The sequence below is a fragment of the Bombina bombina genome, chromosome 5, assembly GCF_027579735.1.
Source record: "Bombina bombina isolate aBomBom1 chromosome 5, aBomBom1.pri, whole genome shotgun sequence".
NCBI classification, from domain to species: Eukaryota; Metazoa; Chordata; class Amphibia; order Anura; family Bombinatoridae; genus Bombina; species Bombina bombina.
This window is the reverse complement of record NC_069503.1, coordinates 97,942,925-97,962,467: the sequence shown is the minus strand read 5'-3', so window position 1 is coordinate 97,962,467 and position 19,543 is coordinate 97,942,925. Positions and strand designations below refer to the sequence as shown.

The 19,543-nt window shown below is 38.9% G+C and overlaps 1 protein-coding gene across 1 annotated transcript in view; it reads right to left on the bottom strand.

The window, feature by feature from the left end:
* Window positions 1–12,200, bottom strand: part of LOC128659981 (gastrula zinc finger protein XlCGF26.1-like) — a 193,887-nt gene extending 181,687 nt beyond the window's left edge. The window contains exons 1-2 of the mRNA XM_053713576.1: window positions 11,640–12,200; window positions 10,021–11,208 (exon numbers count right to left, since the gene is read on the bottom strand). The gene's annotated coding sequence lies outside the window, so the exon portion shown is untranslated. The remainder of the gene's footprint in view (window positions 1–10,020; window positions 11,209–11,639) is intronic.
* Between the last annotated feature and the right edge of the window lie 7,343 nt (window positions 12,201–19,543).

Sequence of the window (19,543 nt, the reverse complement as noted above, 5' to 3'; positions counted from 1 at the left end):
GTCACCAGTGGTCTATCTGTTAGCAATGGTCTCAATAATGTATCTTGGGTCAGAACATGCCAATGTGTTTTAAGAATGTTGGTAATCTTATCACTCTGAGGTGAATATGTCGTGATAAACCTGAGTGGGGTATTACTTTCTCGTGATCTTGGAGTTAGTAACTCCTTTCTATCCTTCAGCATTGCATTGTTATATGCCTTTGCAAGTAACTTTCTGGAATAGCCTCGTTCTAGCAATCTCTGTCTCAGATCCCTAGCTGATTCTTTATACTTCTCAATAGTACTACAGTTTCGTCTTAGACGGATATATTCCCCCATTGGTAACCCTCTAATAGTGTTAGGGTGGTGATAGCTACTTGCATGTAGGATATTGTTGGTAGATGTAGGTTTCCTATACGCATTGGTTACAATGGAGTTATCAACCTTCTCAATATAGAGGTCTAAAAATTCCACCTTGGACTTTTCTACTGTAGATGTAAGGTATAATCCAAAAGGATTATTATTGAGATTATTAATGAATTCGGTCAATAGGTGTTCAGGGCCATCCCATACGAAGAATATATCATCTATATACCTGGACCAGTGGGATACATATTGGGTGAGATGTTTAAGATCCTCATGGAAGACCACAGTTTCCTCCCACCAGCCCAGGTATATATTCGCGTATGTAGGGGCACACGACGTGCCCATGGCCGTGCCACACACTTGTAAAAAGAACTTGTCGTCAAATACAAAGAAGTTGTGTGTCAAAACAAATTCCAACAGATTGAGCAAAAACTCTTTCACCTCTTGACTTATATTGGTATTTTTGGATAAGTAATAAGAAATCGCTCTGCATCCCCACTGGGTCTTAATGCTAGTGTATAGAGATTCAACATCACAAGTAACCAATAACGAAGAATTCATATCAAGCTTCAAATCATTCACTTTATTTAATAGGTGCATGGTGTCCCTGGTATAAGATGGAAGAGATTCCACAATATACCTCAGCCTTGCATCTATGTATTTACTTGCCTTCTCAGTCAGAGATCCAATCCCAGAGACTATAGGTCTCCCGGGTGGTTTTAACATGTTTTTATGGACCTTGGGCAGTAAATAAAGTGTGGCTATTTTGGGTAGTTTCACTTCAAGAAAGTTATACTCTTTTTGGTCAATTATGCCATTAGTGAAAGCTGATTTAATTAGTTTGTTGTAACTGTTTAAAAACATATCCATAGGGTTACACAATAGTGGTTTGTAATTTAATGGATTGTTTAATTGGCGAAATGCCTCTTCACGATACAAACTGTCAGGCCAGATAACTATGTTACCTCCCTTATCACTACATTTAATCTGAATATTTTTCATTTCAGATAATTGTTTCAATGCTAAATTCTCTTCCTTACTCAGATTATAGTTAGGTGTTCCAATATGACCTTGGATTTCGAGAACATCCTGGCACACTAAGTTAAGGAAAGTTAATGCATTGAACGATGTGTTATTAGGGAGAACAAATTTCGATTTTGCTTTTAAAATCTGGCGCCAACTATTGTTATCTTCAGTTTCAACATTGCTAATAGATTCCTCAAGTAGAGAAATTAGATCACTAATGGCTGCCTGATCAGAAGCATTTAACTGATCATGATCAGGATTGCTGAAATATTTTTTTAAAAGGATTTTGCGAATGAATAAATGTATATCTTTAATCACCTCAAACTTATTGAATTGTGGTGTGGGTATAAATGATAGGCCTTTTTTCAGGACAGATATTTGATCAGGTGTCAGAATTATATTTGAGAGATTGATAATATTGAGCTCAGTGGTATTTACTTCTTGTGATGTAGGGATTTCTGTGTGAATTTCACTTGTCTCCTGGTTCTTGGTTTTGCTTTTGCGCCCCCTTCTAGTTCTCCGCCTAAAGGGACATTTGCGTTATTAGTTTTATGAGGTTGAATTCTATTTTTATTTTTATTTTTGAGTATAGACCTCGGTATAGATTCCCCATCAGATGCATCTACATCAGTACTATCTCCTTCTCTGTCAGATGTGTCTATATCAGAGTTAGCACTCATATTTATCCCCCATGCATAAATGGTATCAGAGGAATAATCTTTAAGGTCCCTGTCGATTTTACGTTCTTTTTTCTCAGATATAAAACGTGTAAACTTCTCGACTTCTCCCTTAATCTTTTTATAAGATTTCTGAAATTCCTCATTAACTTCATACTGCTTAAGTTCATCACAGATTATAGAGATACCTGCATTTATCTCTGTAAGTTTATCTAGTTCATACTCAGTTAAATATCCCATAAGTTTTAATGAGCACTCAGTTAGAGCACTTTCCCACTTTAATTTAAACTCAGGTTTAAAATCTTTGAATGAAGGAAACAATTTTAAACGCAAACCTCTGGGAATGACATGTGACAGGTTTATCACGACATATTCACCTCAGAGTGATAAGATTACCAACATTCTTAAAACACATTGGCATGTTCTGACCCAAGATACATTATTGAGACCATTGCTAACAGATAGACCACTGGTGACTTACAGGAGAGCTAGCAACCTTAATGACAAGTTAGTAACTAGTCACTATGACAGGAATGCTAAAAGGTATCCGATACACAAAGGTTCTGTCGCATGTGGACACTGTAAAGTGTGCCAACACATGGTCAAAAAAGAATATACAATGGATAGGTTTGGCAAAAAATGGGCAATAAAAGAACATATTAATTGTCAAAGCACTAATGTGATTTATTGCATATCCTGTAGCTGTGATTTACTCTACGTTGGCATGACTACACGATGCCTGGGCACACGTATGACTGAACATCTTAGCAATATTAGGACAGCCCAGAGAGATGTAGAAAAGAAGAAACAAATCACGAGTGTAGCCAAACATTTTCTAATGTCTCATAAGGGGAACACCTATGTAATGAAATGTTGGGGACTGGAAAAACTAAAACCTGGGATAAGGGGTGGGGATACCGAACAAAGATTGTTAAAGATGGAAACCAAATGGATTTTCAATCTGAATACGGTTATACCCAATGGCATGAATGAATTTAACAATTATTGGGTGTATATTTAAATATTTGTGAGCATTTAAATATGATCTATTAAGTGAACATACATATATTGCCCACCTGGTACCTGTAACCTGGCACTAAGGAAGTTGATCACTGCCATATGGTATGTGGGTAAATAATTATTTGGTAAAACATATTTTAAGCAGATGGATGCTAACTTTTAGGCATCTTGGTGCAATATTTTTACTGTCCCTTGATATATAAGTGGAATATATATTAATATTAATGAAGGCGTATAGTCTATATATTTGATATATACCATTTAAACAAGAGTGTGTGTATGAGTTCAGTGTAAACCACATTTTACGTGGATGCAACTGGCTAAATAAATATTATATCTATCAATAGATGGTTATGACAATATCTATACACCCTTCACAACTATCGAAATATTGATGCACAGTACCCTATGAATGGTCTCTACTGTTATCTGCACAGTATATCTACTTAGTGCATAAGGGTATTAATAATTCACTTAGCCAAGTGAGTATCGAAGTATGATTGTACAAGTAATCATAAGTATTAATCTTTAGTGCACAGCATTATTTCGGTACGATACTATGTTACAATTAACAGCAAGAATTATTTTTTGCTAATAAGCAAGTAACCCATCCATCGTGCTTAATATGTCAAATAGTACCTTACAGGGATTACCTAGTCTAGCGATTACAGCATTGCAATATATCACCACATTAGTAAGATGGATTGTATACTTTTCATATCAATGCTTACTATATATTATCTCTAATTCTAAGTGCAGGCAAATCATAGCTATGCTCGATATCACTCGATATTCCCCCAATCACTACACGAATTTAGATAGGCGTGAGCCGAACTATAAGCTGATTGGCTAACATGGGGGCGGAGGTCGCCGGAAGTGTACCGGATTGGTAGAGAGCATTTGGTCTATGAGTATTTAAGTCCTGCACCCCGAAGCCTCTGCTTATTCATTTTTCTAAGAAAGTGTAACATTGAGAAAGGCGAAAATAGAGCCGAAACGCGTTTGTTCCGCACTTTTTGACAACCGGTCGACCACTCACTCCAGCCACCTGACGCTGATGTTTCCAGTTCTCGGCCAGGAAACAGAGGAGTGTTTGGCGGCCATCATTATTTTTAAACTTTAGTTTAAGTAACGGTTGTGGGTAATTTAAAGGTTCCTAGGGATATTTATCCCAGTTGTTTTAAATAACATTAATAATAAAGTATGTATGATTTTATTATAAACTTCTTTGAGTGAGAGTGAGTGCTACAGTAACCCCTTAGCTGTCTATTCCTTGTAATTGATATGATAATTTCTAAGACCTTCTTGAAGGCCGCCTCTTTGCAATTGTGTCAAACCAATCACAAACAACACAACCTCTCACCTGCAACCTTAAAACACCTGATAATGCACACCCTATCAGTAACATCACTATTATATATAAAGGTACAGAGTAAAGGAGCACCAGCCAGGAGATGGAGTTTAAAATAAACAAATTTTATTGAAACACTCATTAAAAAAAGCCAGGATACCAGGCCATATAGTAAAATAGGGAGGTCAGCAAAGCAAACAGCTGACGCGTTTCGGCTTAGAGCCGTAATCGAAGCTGATAAACTTTGCCCTAGGAAATTCTTATAAAACCCTAAGCTCCATTGGTCAATGGATATTTTAATTAGCACATAAGTACACTTACATTGACAAGTGTTATTCAACAAAAGCAGATAAGCCCAAAAACTCTATATTATTTAGGTGACAGTAAATACAAAATTCACACAATAGGATAAAATAAATACTAACATCATGTGCACAAATGTAATGTAAACCTGTGGCTACATCATTTCTCAACATTTCAGTTTGATTTATCTTTCTTATGTAAACAAAAGATTCAAAACAAAGCTATAATATTAACAGTGTATGCCCTATAGTTAGAGCTACACCAACTCTTCAAAAACTTTGTGGGAAAGTCTTCTATTTTGTATTTGTTTCATAGATGCAATAAAATGAAATTAGATTATTGCAAACTGTTATCTTTGTTCAAACGATTTGCATTAGGATAAATACTAACATCAGGATATACAATGGAATGTGAACCTAAGATTGCATAAATTTTAACCCCTTATCAGTTTCAGTTATACTTTATATATAGGGAAAAAAATATATATATATAAAAATATATAATTTCAATATTAACAAAAACAGCCCTATATTAGGGCTACATGATTTCTCCAAAGGTTTTTTTTTTATATAAAACTGTCTTGTATTTAATATATTATGTTCATTACAGAGTACTCTGAACAGTACAATCAAATTTGTGACATAATTAGGAAACATTACCCAATTCTGAGAGCTGATGATGGGCTGGCTAATTTAACAAACAAACACCTAGATTTAGAGTTCTGCGTTAGCCGTCAAAAGCAGCGTTAAGGGGTCCTAACGCTGCTTTTGGCCGCCCGCTGGTATTTAGAGTCTGGCAGGAAAGGGTCTAACGCTCACTTCCTCACCGCGACTACAGGCTACCGCAGATCCCCTTACGCCAATTGCGTATCCTATCTTTTCAATGGGATCTGCCTAACGCCGGTATTTGGAGTCTTGGGAGAAGTGAGCGGTAGACCCTCTACCGACAAGACTCCTACCGCCAAAAAAAGTCAGTAGTTAAGAGCTTTATGGGCTAACACCGGAATATAAAGCTCTTAACTACTGTGCTACAAAGTACACTAACACCCATAAACTACCTATGTACCCCTAAACCGAGGCCCCCCCCCACATCGCCACCACTATAATAAAAAAATGTAACCCCTAATCTGCCGACCGGACACTGCCGCCACCTACATTATACCTATAAACCCCTAATCTGCTGCCCCTAACATCGCCGACCCCTATATTATATTTATTAACCCCTAATCTGCCCCAACATCGCCGCTATCTTACCTACACTTATTAACCCCTAATACCGCAACTATAGTAAATGTATTAACCCCTAAACCGCCGCACTCCTGCCTCGCAAACACTATAATAAATGTTATTAACCCCTAATCTGCCCTCCCTAACATCGCCGCCACCTATCTACAATTATTAACCCCTAATCTCCCGCCCGCACCATCGCCGCTACTATAATAAAGTTATTAACCCCTAAACCTAACTCTAACCCTAACACCCCCCTAACATAAATATAATTTAAATGAAACAAAATAATATTCCTAAAATTAACTAAATTAATCCTATTTAAAACTAAATACTATTATTACTTATATTAAGGTAGAAAAAATCTGATTGGCTGATGCAATCAGCCAATCAGATTGAAGTTCAATCCAATTGGCTGATCCAATCAGCCAATCGTATTGAACTTGCATTCTAGTGGCTGTTCCGATCAGCCAATAGAATGCGAGTTCAATACGATTGGCTGATTGGATCAGCCAATCGGATTGAACTTATATCTGATTGGCTGATTGCATCAGCCAATCAGATTTTTTTCTACCTTAATTCCGATTGGCTGATAGAATTCTATTAGCCAATCGGAATTGAAGGGACGCCATCTTGGATCACTTCCCTTAAAGGAACCTTCATTCTTCGGGAAGTCGTTGGTTGAAGAGGATGGCTCCATGTCGGCTCCTTTGATGATGGCTCTGCTCTGCTCCGGATGGATGAAGATTGAAGACGCCGCCTGGATGAACACTTCTACCGGATGGAGGACCTCTTCTTGCCCCGCTTGGATGAAGACTTCTACCGGATTAAGGACCTCCTCTGCGCACCTTGGATGAAGAATTCGGCTTGGCTGGGTGAAGACGACTCAAGGTAGGATGATCTTCAGGGGGTTAGCGATAGGTTTTTTTAAGGGGGGTTTGGGTGGGTTAGAGCAGGGGTATGTGGGTGGTGGGTTGTAATGTTGGGGGGATATTGTATTTTTATTTTCAGGTAAAAGAGCTGATTACTTTGGGACAATGCCCCGCAAAAAAGCCCTTTTAAGAGCTGGTAAAAGAGCTGATTACTTTGGTAGTTTAGAATAGGGTAGGGCATTTTTTTATTTTGGGGGGATTTTTTATTTTATTAGGGGGCTTAGATTAGGTGTAATTAGTTTAAACTTCTTATAATTCTTTTTTATTTTTTGTAATTTAGTGTTTGTTTTTTTTGTATTATAGAATAGTTTATTTTATTGGATTTTAATTTAGCTAATTGTAGGTAATTTATTTAATTAATTTAATGATATTGTAGTGTTAGGTGTATTTGTAACTTAGGTTAGGATTTATTTTACAGGTAATTTTGTACTTATTTTAACTAGGTAGCTATTAAATAGTTTTAACTATTTAATGGCTATTGTACCTAGTTAAAATAAATACAAAGTTGCCTGTAAAATAAATATAAATCCTAAAATAGCTACAATGTAACTATTAGTTATATTGTAGCTATATTAGGGTTTATTTGATAGGTAAGTATTTAGTTTTAAATAGGATTAATTTAGTTAATTTTAGGAATATTATTTCATTTCATTTAAATTATATTTATGTTAGGGGGGTGTTAGGGTTAGAGTTAGGTTTAGGGGGTTAATAACTTTATTATAGTAGCGGCGACGTTGGGGTCGGGAGTTTAGGGGTTAATAATTGTAGGTAGGTGGCGGCGATGTTAGGGAGGGCAGATTAGGGGTTAATAACATTTATTATAGTGTTTGCGAGGCGGGAGTGCGGCGGTTTAGGGGTTAATACATTTATTATAGCGGCGGCGAGGTCCAGTCAGCAGATTAGGGGTTAATAAGTATAGGTAAAGTAGCGGCGATGTTGGGGGGGGGCAGATTAGGGGTTAATAAAAATAATTAGCTAGCTACGCGGGTCTTTACCGTCAAAACTCTAAATCTAGCTGAAAGATTGCAAGTTTACCTATAAGAGAAGTAGGACAATTGGAAACTTTGTGGCACCTACCTAACTTCACTCCACAAGACAGAGTAATTCATCTTGGTTGTCATATGTGGGGATGTACAAAAGCCACAATAGTTCATGTGTGGCCTGTGAAAAAGTGGAAACAGGAGTTGTGTTTAGATCCTCAGTTACAGGGCAGACTTTTCACAGGCGTTCATGTCTAAATTGTAGGTCCATTTTTGTTGTGTAAATGATTAATTGTGTGGTATGTAACAAACAGTATGTAGGTCTCACAACACGCGAGGTGAGAACCCGAATCAGGGAGCACCTCTCCAGTATCAAATATGGTACTGCCAGTACTCCATTGGTACAGCACTTCACTACTGAGCACAACAAAAATGCGGACTCTTTTAAGTGGTCCTGTATAGAGAGTATCTTGCCCCCCCAGAGAGGGGGTGATAGGGAAAAATTGTTGGGTAAAAGAGAGGTCTTCTGGATTTTCAAATTAAAAACTAGATTTCCAGAAGGATTCAATTCAGATTATGACAATTAATTTCTGGCAGTGATTTTCCAACCTCAACTACTTTAGTAGAATCCAGTTTTGTAGCAATGTATGTTCATCCCATTGTATTTATGAAAAATATATTAAATACAAGGCAGTTTTATATAAAAAAAAAAACTTTGGAGAAATCATGTAGCCCTAATATAGGGCTGTTTTTGTTAATATTGAAATTGTATATATATTTTTTTTCCCCCATATATAAAGTATACCTGAAACTGATAAGGGGTTAAAATGTATGCAATCTTAGGTTCATATTCCATTGTATATCCTGATGTTAGTATTTATCCTAACGCAAATCGTTTGAACAAAGATAACAGTTTGCAATAATCTAATTTCATTTTATTGCATCTATGAAACAAATACAAAAGAGAAGACTTTCCCACAAAGTTTTTGAAGAGTTGATGTAGCTCTAACTATAGGGCATACTCTGTTCATATTATAGCTTTGTTTTTAATCTTTTGTTTACATAAGAAAGATAAATCAAACTGAAATGTTGAGAAATTATGTAGCCACAGGTTTACATTACATTTGTGCACATGATGTTAGTATTTATTTTATCCTATTGTGTGAATTTTGTATTTACTGTCAACTGAATAATATAGAGTTTTTGGGCTTATCTGCTGTTGTTGAATAACACTTGTCAATGTAAGTGTACTTATGTGCTAATTAAAATATCCATTGACCAATAGGAGGCAGTTAAGGGTTTTATAAGAATTTCATAGGGCAAAGTTTGCCAGCAAAACGCGTCAGCTGTTTGCTTTGCTGACCTCCCTATTTTACTATATGGCCTGGTATCCTGGCTTTTTTTAATGAGCGTTTCAATAAAATTTGTTTATTTTAAACTCCATCTCCTGGCTGGTGCTCCTTTACTCTGCACCTCTATTATGCTTGACCTACGTAGTGAGCACAGCCAGTGACGATACTGGATCACTGATACAGCTCCAGGCGATGAGGTATAGGAGCCGACCCGATACAGACCAATCACGGAGAAGTGGGACCTACACACCCCCGACGCCATCACAAGGGAAGTTATCCTATTGGCGGATTATCGACTAAGGGGCAGTTACATCCCATCTAACTGACCACACACAGAGGATCTGTACAGACGCGCCCCCAGTGACATCAGAGGAGATCACAACTTGGAAGCGTGAGTGTGAGACATGGAACACTACGCTCCGGCAGGGCATTCGATGCAAGTTAAATACTGCAGGAATCGAGTGAGCCCGGTGAGTCTGTTTCTATAGATCGACTTTTGTACTACTGCAATGGGGTAAACTGATATGCTTGGTCTGTCATAGACTCATACGTTGTGGACACTTTGCAACATGGTCTGCATTTGAATTTTATTTTGATAAACTTTGTTTGTTCCCTCCTTACGCTGTTAACACTACTAGGAGATACCTGCCTGTGTTATTACACTATTATATATACCCATGTGTCAATTTATATTGGATGTGAGATACATTGATTTACATCTTAGAAGTGAATATTACTATATGTACCCTTCATAAACAACTATTGTGGATGTGAGTTATAGTACAAGAATATGTCAAACATTATATTACCTGTTTTTATTGCCATTTCCACACAGGTCATTTTATATGTTTTAACAATATTAGTGTAATAAAACACACTTCACATGGATGTGTAGGTTTATGGTGAACTATAAGAATATTTTATTTTTTTGGCTTCTTGGATAAGGGAGCGGAGGTGACTTTAGTGGATTTCCTTGTTCTCCTGGTTTTAGAAGATTCTGGTGTTTCTGCTGGTGTGCTGGCCACAGATGATAGGCTGGAGGCAGTGTCCTGCTGGTGTGTAAAGTGCTCAACCAACACACCCAAGAGTTGATTTTATTCTCTCCATCTATTGTCCATATGCATCTGCATATCAGACAGAATTCACATTATCTGGGACTAGTTTTGAACACTTGCACTTAATGATGCTGCCATGTCCCTCTGTAGCTCTATGCTACGTTGTTGTATCCTCTCTTGGCTCCTGGTGAACCTTTCTTGGTTCCTGAAAAACCTCTCTTGGCCTCTTTGTATGCTCTCGGCGCTTGTTATGAGCCTCCTCTGGAGTGCAATGTATTCCTCACCCAGGGGAGAATACAATGCATCCACAGGCTCTTGAACAGCAGGGCTTCTAGTTGCTTGTGGGGCAGGGTCACCTGCATTAGCTGGTGCTTGAGGTGCCGGGTCAGCTACATCTGCTGTTTCTTGTGGGGCAGGATCAGCTACATCTGCTGGTTCTTGTGGGGCAGGTTCAGCTGCAACCAATGGTTCTTTTGGGGCAGGTTCAGCTACATCTGATGGTGCTTGAGGTGCAGCTGTAGTTTCTGCTATATTTCCATCTGCAGATGGTGGAGCTCGTCCAAGTGTTGAGGATGTGGAGCTCTTATGGTTGATTGATAGTCCCACTGATGACCAGTGTGTGACCACTCAGCCTATCCAATTGGCACTTCTTGTGACATAGTCTGTGGGTAAAATCCATGACTGCCATGAGATTGTGTTGTGGGGGGGTAAATACATGGACCCTTTGTGGCCGTCTTGGCTCCCCCTCAAAGCCAAAGGGAGGATATTCCTCTGGCCAGGAATCTTGCCAGGGGTAATATGGCAATGGTGGTGGCATCACTCCCAAGTCCTCAACTGAAGCCATCCAACCATGCTCATGCCTAGGAGCATACTGTTCTTGCGGTTGCCTGAAGACTGGTGGTGGTGGTGTCATTGATATTTGTATCCTCGTAACAGGAGGTTCTGTGGAGGAGTCAAAGGATGAGAGGGATTAGTACAGTAAGATATATGTCCATGTGGGCATATAATGTACATTGATACATGCTAGGGCCTATACTGATTTTTATGTAAAACATTATAACATGCATGTGCACCTTGTGATTTAAATATGAGCAGTATACAGGGATGTGTTTCATACAATAGTTATGTGTCCATTCAATGAAAACTCTACATGTGACTTGTGGCCTGTGTTACTCTGAGACATGTTAGTATTGCACTATGCCACCTCATATCATGAATTTCATTGTGTTAAGTAGCAGTAATGTCAAGTATAATTGTAGATGTTTTTGATAGTATGCCAAATACCATGCTCCTCATTGTGAACATGAATGTGTGATATTAAAAGATGTTATATCTCAAATACATATAATACTGGTGTGTGGGATGTTACTCACCAGCATGATGTGCTGTGGTTGCAGCCCCTGAGTCACGAGCCCCTGGAAGTCCATGGACTGCTATGATACTCAGGGACCTGCGTATCATCTCCTGTTCTTTTCTGGTGCATAGCTGCCTGCCCCATCTTTTCTTTGACCTGCCTCTTGTAGTCATTCTAGCGTTTAAGGCCCTCAACAGTCCTCTGCGGGGCCACACTGTTGACGGCATCCTCTAGCGCCAACCATGCCGTTTTTCTCTTTTTGGCAATGCCTTTGCCCTTCTCCTGCCTGAAGAGGTCACTGTAATTGTCCATGATGGCCTGGACAAGGGCAACATTTTCAGCAAATGAGAAGTTGGGACATCTCAGCCTCTCATCCTCCTAGACACTTTGCTTTCTCCCTGTGATGTCCCTGGTGTGGGTTCCTCCCTATCCTATCCCTCCTCCCCCCTTCTGTCCACATGTGCACCCTCTGTCCCTCTCCTAGATGTGCCTGCTCTCTGCCAGTACTTAAGATGGCGGTGACAATTGTGGCGTGGGGGAGGGAAGGGAGCTGTTTTAGGGGGGTCAGGATATGTCAGGTGGGATCTGAAAAAAGAGAAGAAAAATGGATAGTCCAGAGCACTCAGTTCATTGCTAAATAGTGTATGATACTGTATAAGTCAACAGCGAGGCTAGGTAGGAGCTGGTTATTAATAAAACTTAGCTTTTAATAAGGGTATAGTTAAAAAATCAAGAAACACTACTAATGTGTATATAAAAACAAGTAAAATAGTTACTACCATATAGTGTGCAATACATATATCCAAGGGATTGTCTGGCAGGGAAGCACCCAAAAATGCTCACGGATTGCACAGATTTCTATTCTAAAAAGAGGATTGACCTCAAAACATAATTATCTTATACTTGTGCAATACTGGAGCGGGGTAAAACCTGTCAGAGTCCCTGAAGGGAGTTAGAATTAACATGTCCTATAACCCTGTACTAGTGCACAAAGGCAACATAATATAGAAATGACCCAAAATTAGTAAATACACGTTAGGCAAGTGAAGCCTTTCAGAACAAGCGCTTGATGTGCATTTCGCCAAACTAGTGGCTTTCTCAAAGGCTGACCCGATCCCGGCCAGCCTCACTGCTTAAATATCATTAAGAACCAATCATTGGTGAGTATTCATAAACACCCCTAGCGGTAGCCAATGCCGTGTGGCCTCTTGTGATTGGATTAGTCGTCTGTCACCTGACGTCATTTCAATGACGCTTCCAAGGGGCGGGGCTATGTATATGATCCGCCGATACATTCACTGTACTTACGATCAAGCCGATTTGTTGACAAGCTGTGACCCGGGCAAATGTTATGCTTAGTGTATCTGCTAAGATCCTGATTGATTGTTATCCATTATCAAGCAATCGTACAAGTCTCTATTATGTCAATCTCAAAATACACATACATTAAGTGGTATTAGGGCAGCGACTTAGTACATAAATTGATTCCTCTAAAGTTGAGGTGTATTAACATCCTAAGCAACTTACAAGTATTACAGTATGGTCATAGGGGTTGACAAGTATGGGGGGCGGGGCTACAAGGGCCGTCTACAAAAATATTTGTGGTAAATAAATGCATATAGACTACAATGAAGTCAAGATGTCATATGGTAGTAACATAGGAGCGATTATCAAAGTTTATAGTCACACAAAAGCAGTCATACTAAAACCAAAACCAATACTTATTGTCCGATATTCCAGGTACTGTAGTAAACTCTCCTATTATTTAGTTCAGCCAGAGTAGATCTAATGTACATCATTGGTATATAAACATTCAAAATAATGTGGATCAAATCCCGGATCATATTAATCCTCAAAAAGATTTATAAAAAGATGACTCCTTTAGAGATACAATTTATGATGTTAAAAATTCCTATTTAGCAGAGATTACAGTGATTATTTATCAAAACCATTAATCCTACGGTTGTGGTCATTTGATATTAAGTCAACAAACAGCGGATTAAAATACATTGGATTAAGGAGTACTGTTAGGATGGATAAGAGCATTTGCCATCAGGCTGGTGACAATAATAATACACATACGATCTTGCATGGATCGCAATCCCTAACTTGTATCGAACTCTTTATTAATGTTGTAATGCAGTATTTCAATAATGAGTCTAAATTGTTAACGTAAACAAGCAGAGGATTTCTACTATGAACAATATTGTTTTAATAACATAATTTCTAGGGGCCAGATACATGAAAATATATTATTTAATTAGGTCAAACGGGTCCCATGGTATTGAAACACCTGTAAAAATGATGTCCATTCTAACATAAGTAGCTCTAAAACATAACAAGGTCTAAGGATATTAATATTATTATTTTGTTCAAGAATGGATCGTAATGTGTTATATTGACACTCTAAAAATGCATATCACTATGGATGAATCCTTATTTAGTAACGGTATGATATATAAAATTCCAATAACCAATATTGGATCACCATCATATTTTTCTTTGGAGAGTTACCTCAAACTATATCAGGGAAAGGGAGGTTGATTTTTTCTTTGATATATTTTATGTTTGTTATTCTTGGTGATCTGTATTATGCGTAGGGACATTATAAAAATTAATTATAGCTGTCTTGTTCATTAAGACCCTGAGGTGTTAGGGTATTAAGCCAAAATATCCACCGACATTCCGCTTGTAATAACATATTTTCCACATTGCCAGCTCTAATTCCAGGTTTGATAACCTGTAAGACTGATACTCTTAGATATGGTTTTGTACCATGATTTTTCAGGTAGTGTTTTGCCACCGGGGTCAGGGTTTTGTCCCTCTGCTGGTCTTTTTCACAGTTTTTGATGCTATTTATGTGTTCCCCAAGTCTTGTTCGTAGTTCGCGTGTAGTTATACCTATGTATCTTTTACCACATTTACATGATAGGAAATACACCACATTTTTGGTTTTGCAGTTAGCAAAACCCAGCATTCTTTTGATGATGCCAGTCCGAGTGATAAATTCTCTTTCATTGACTATGTATTTGCAGAAACTGCATGAACCACATGTATAGGTACCACATATTTGTTTGTTAGTGTTTCTCCTAGTGAAGTGACTTTTAACCAGTTTGTTGCCAATTGTTGGCACTCTCCTCCAACTGGTTTTGATTCTATCTCCCACAAAGGTTGATAAGTCTTTGTCAGATTTTAATATATCACTATGTTTGTTTAGTCCGCACTTAAAATAACAGCTATATATACTTATAGAGCTTGAATTTGGTACATATTACAATTAATTCAAACTATAGAAAAAAAAAAAAAAAAAGAAAAGTCAAAAGCGCTAAGTACTGTATATCAGTAACAGGACAAAGCCTTACACATTTATCTATACAGTACATATAATTAGCAATAGCAAGCGATCCGCTAATAATTGTGCAAACAGATAATAGTGCACATCATTCCAAATAACAACTTCCATCAATCTAAGGCTAGGTGTCAAAAATCACCTAATTTAACATAAACAATCCAAAGGATGACTCCTATTTTATTTCTGGTTTGCACATAAGCCGGGATTAGCTGTAAACTTATACTGTTCTGAAAAAGTGAAAAGTAAACTTCTGTAGACGTCCTTTAGGCTAAGGGCATAACCATAAAACACAATACCATGTGCAGAACTCATTAGAGTGAAGCAGTTGGAGCTGTGCACAGACCAACTAATTGATTATGAGATTCGCTGACAACTATTTTACTAATCTATTATTATCGATTATACCGATTAGTTATTGCAGCTCTAAATTACATTGTGTAGTTCTGTATTTAGTGTAACACTGAAAAATAAAATAAATATTTTAGGTTTAATGTCCCTTTAAAACCGAACCTGCTACACAACTGCCCCTAGTTAGTCTGAGCAGGAGTGATAAGATCATGTAAAACAATAAAAGTGTTGCTAACAAACTAATATAACAACCCTTTGTCTACTCAGTAACAAGGTCAGATTGTCTCCTACAAATAAGGCAAACTATGAACGGATGCCCCTCTGCGCTAGATACCGGGCGCCCCTCGATAAAGCAGGGCTGATAATGTCGGTTTGGTGGCACACAGAGAGCAGCACAGTGTGTATTAACCCTTCACTAGCACAGAGAGCAGCACAGTGTATATTAACCCTTCACTAGCACAGAGAGCAGCACAGAGGGTATTAACCCTTCATTAGCTCAGAGAGCAGCGCAGTTTGTATTAACCCTTCACTAGCACAGGGAGCAGCACAGTGTATATTAACCCTTCACTAGCACAGAGAGCAGCACAGTGTATATTAACCCTTCACTAGCACAGAGAGCAGCACAGTGAGTATTAAACCTTCACTAGCACAGAGAGCAGCACAGTGAGTATTAAACCTTCACTAGCACAGAAAGCAGCACAGTGTGTATTAACCCTTCACTAGCACAGAAAGCAGCACAGTGTGTATTAACCCTTCACTAGCACAGAGAGCAGCACAGTGTATATTAACCCTTCACTAGCACAGAGAGCTGCACAGAGGGTATTAACCCTTCACTAGCTCAGAGAGCAGCGCAGTTTGTATTAACCCTTCACTAGCACAGAGAGCTGCACAGTGTGTATTAACCCTTCACTAGCACAGAGAGCAGCACAGTGTATATTAACCCTTCACTAGCACAGAGAGCAGCACAGTGTGTATTAACCCTTCACTAGCACAGAAAGCAGCACAGTGAGTAGTAACCCTTCACTAACACAGAGAGCAGCACAGTGTGTATTAACCCTTCACTAGCACAGAGAGCAGCACAGTGTGTATTAACCCTTCACTAACACAGAGAGCAGCACAGTGTGTATTAACCCTTCACTAGCACAGAGAGCAGCACAGTGTGTATTAACCCTTCACTAGCACAGAAAGCAGCACAGTGAGTAGTAACCCTTCACTAACACAGAGAGCAGCACAGTGTGTATTAACCCTTCACTAGCACAGAGAGCAGCACAGTGTGTATTAACCCTTCACTAACACAGAGAGCAGCACAGTGTGTATTAACCCTTCACTAACACAGAGAGCAGCACAGTGTGTATTAACCCTTCACTAGCACAGAGAGCAGCACAGTGTGTATTAACCCTTCACTAGCACAGAGAGCAGCACAGTGTGTATTAACCCTTCACTAGCACAGAGAGCAGCACAGTGTGTATTAACCCTTCACTAGCACAGAGAGCAGCACAGTGTATATTAACCCTTCACTAGCACAGAGAGCAGCACAGTGTGTATTAACCCTTCACTAGCACAGAGAGCAGCACAGTGTATATTAACCCTTCACTAGCACAGAGAGCAGCACAGTGTGTATTAACCCTTCACTAGCACAGAAAGCAGCACAGTGAGTAGTAACCCTTCACTAACACAGAGAGCAGCACAGTGTGTATTAACCCTTCACTAGCACAGAGAGCAGCACAGTGTGTATTAACCCTTCACTAACACAGAGAGCAGCACAGTGTGTATTAACCCTTCACTAGCACAGAGAGCAGCACAGTGTGTATTAACCCTTCACTAGCACAGAAAGCAGCACAGTGAGTAGTAACCCTTCACTAACACAGAGAGCAGCACAGTGTGTATTAACCCTTCACTAGCACAGAGAGCAGCACAGTGTGTATTAACCCTTCACTAACACAGAGAGCAGCACAGTGTGTATTAACCCTTCACTAACACAGAGAGCAGCACAGTGTGTATTAACCCTTCACTAACACAGAGAGCAGCACAGTGTGTATTAACCCTTCACTAGCACAGAGAGCAGCACAGTGTGTATTAACCCTTCACTAGCACAGAGAGCAGCACAGTGTGTATTAACCCTTCACTAACACAGAGAGCAGCACCGTGTGTATTAACCCTTCACTAGCACAGAGAGCAGCACAGTGTGTATTAACCCTTCACTAACACAGAGAGCAGCACAGTGTGTATTAACCCTTCACTAGCACAGAGAGCAGCACATTGTGTATTAACCCTTCACTAACACAGAGAGCAGCACAGTGTGTATTAAACCCTTCACTAGCACAAAGAGCAGCACATTGTGTATTAACCCTTCACTAACACAGAGAGCAGCACAGTGAGTATTAACCCTTCACTAGCACAGAGAGCAGCACAGTGTGTATTAACCCTTCACTAACACAGAGAGCAGCACAGTGTGTATTAACCCTTCACTAGCAGAGAGCAGCACAGTGTGTATTAACCCTTCACTAGCACAGAGAGCAGCACAGTGTGTACTAACCCTTTACTAGCACAGAGAGCTGCACAGTGTGAGTTAACCCTTCACTAATACAAAGAGTTGAACAGCACTTAGTAACCCATTGCCTGGCACAAGCAGATGAATAACATGCATTAAAAGAACAACATTTATAACAATTATAAACTTTTTAAGAAGACTAGAAAGTGACTAAAACGTTTTATCACACAATACACACAGCCTGACTCACTCACCCAGCAGCAGCTGCACAGGAAGTAAATGGGAGGGGAACAACAGAACAAAACACTGGAGCTCCACTATAGACAGGAAACATGTGACCTCCACTCAAAGGTTTTTTTGTTTGCTTTTTTTTTTAAATCAACTTTAATGTAACAAACAACCAGTAGAGTAGACAATAATTCTGAAAACTAAACATTTTGCAGCTTTCTTGTGCTTAAATGGACACTGAACCCACATTTTTTCTTTATTGATTCAGATAGAGCCTGCAATTTTAAGCAACCTTCTAATTTACTCCTAGTATCAATTTTTCTTCATTCTCTAGGAGTAAATTATAAAGTTGCTTAAAATTGCATGCTCTATCTGAATCACAAAAGAAAAAAATTGGGTTCAGTGTCCCTTTAATGTTCACTCACAGTGGTTTATGCTGATTGTCATTTATAAAGTAACCACTGTGAATGAACATTAAAGGGACACTGAACCCAAAGTTTTTCTTTTGTGATTCATGTTGGTGTATGTATCAAAAAGACACTGGAAGCTTTTAAAGAAAACTGCATTAGGCTTTACTTGTACAGATGCATCAGCAATATTTGGAACATACCAAAGGACTTGTAAAACTATAGTCAGCACACACAGAGGAGGAAAAAACACAATAGAGATTAAAAAAAACAACTTCCTTCCTGTATAAAAGAATGAACAAGATCACAGATATAAACAATCAGCAATCTAAACTGAACAGCGCCATCTACAGCATCAATGTTGTTCATACATGTGGTATAGTACATGCTGTTGTATTTCCCAACACCCCTTCTCAACGGCATGTACATAATTACACAACATTCCGTTTCTTTTGAAGAAAACAATGCCGTTCCTTTGGCAACGGCTTTGTGAGTGCGTCTGCAGTCATCTCTTCCGATGGGCAGTATTGAATGTCAATAATACCTTGTTCTTGCATGTCCCTGAGTAAATGATATTTTACATCAATGTGCTTGGTTCGAGGATTCACTCTTTCTGATTGTGTCAACTTTATACACCCTTGGTTGTCTTCAAGAATTGGTATGGGTTTAGACACATCCAGTCCCATGTCTTGAAAAAGTTGACAAATCCAAATTGCTTCTTGACATGCATGTGCTGCTGCTATATATTCTGCTTCCGTTGAAGAGAGTGCAACAGTCGCTTGTTTTCGACTGGACCAACTTATTGTTCCTTCTCCATACTGGAAGATGTAACCACTTGTAGATTTGCGGTCAGTGGTATCTCCGGCCCAATCAGCATCAACATATCCAATTAGTTTTGGGTTTGATGTTGCTGGCAGTCGCAGCTTCATCCGAATTGTTCCTTTTAGGTACTGTATCACCCTCTTTACTGCATTCCAGTCGCGTTGACATGGTGTCGCAACTTTTCTACAGAGTATACCTATTGCTGCAGCAATGTCTGGTCTTGTCACGGTGGCAATGTATAGCAATTTTCCAATTGCCCTGCGGTAATTGTCGTT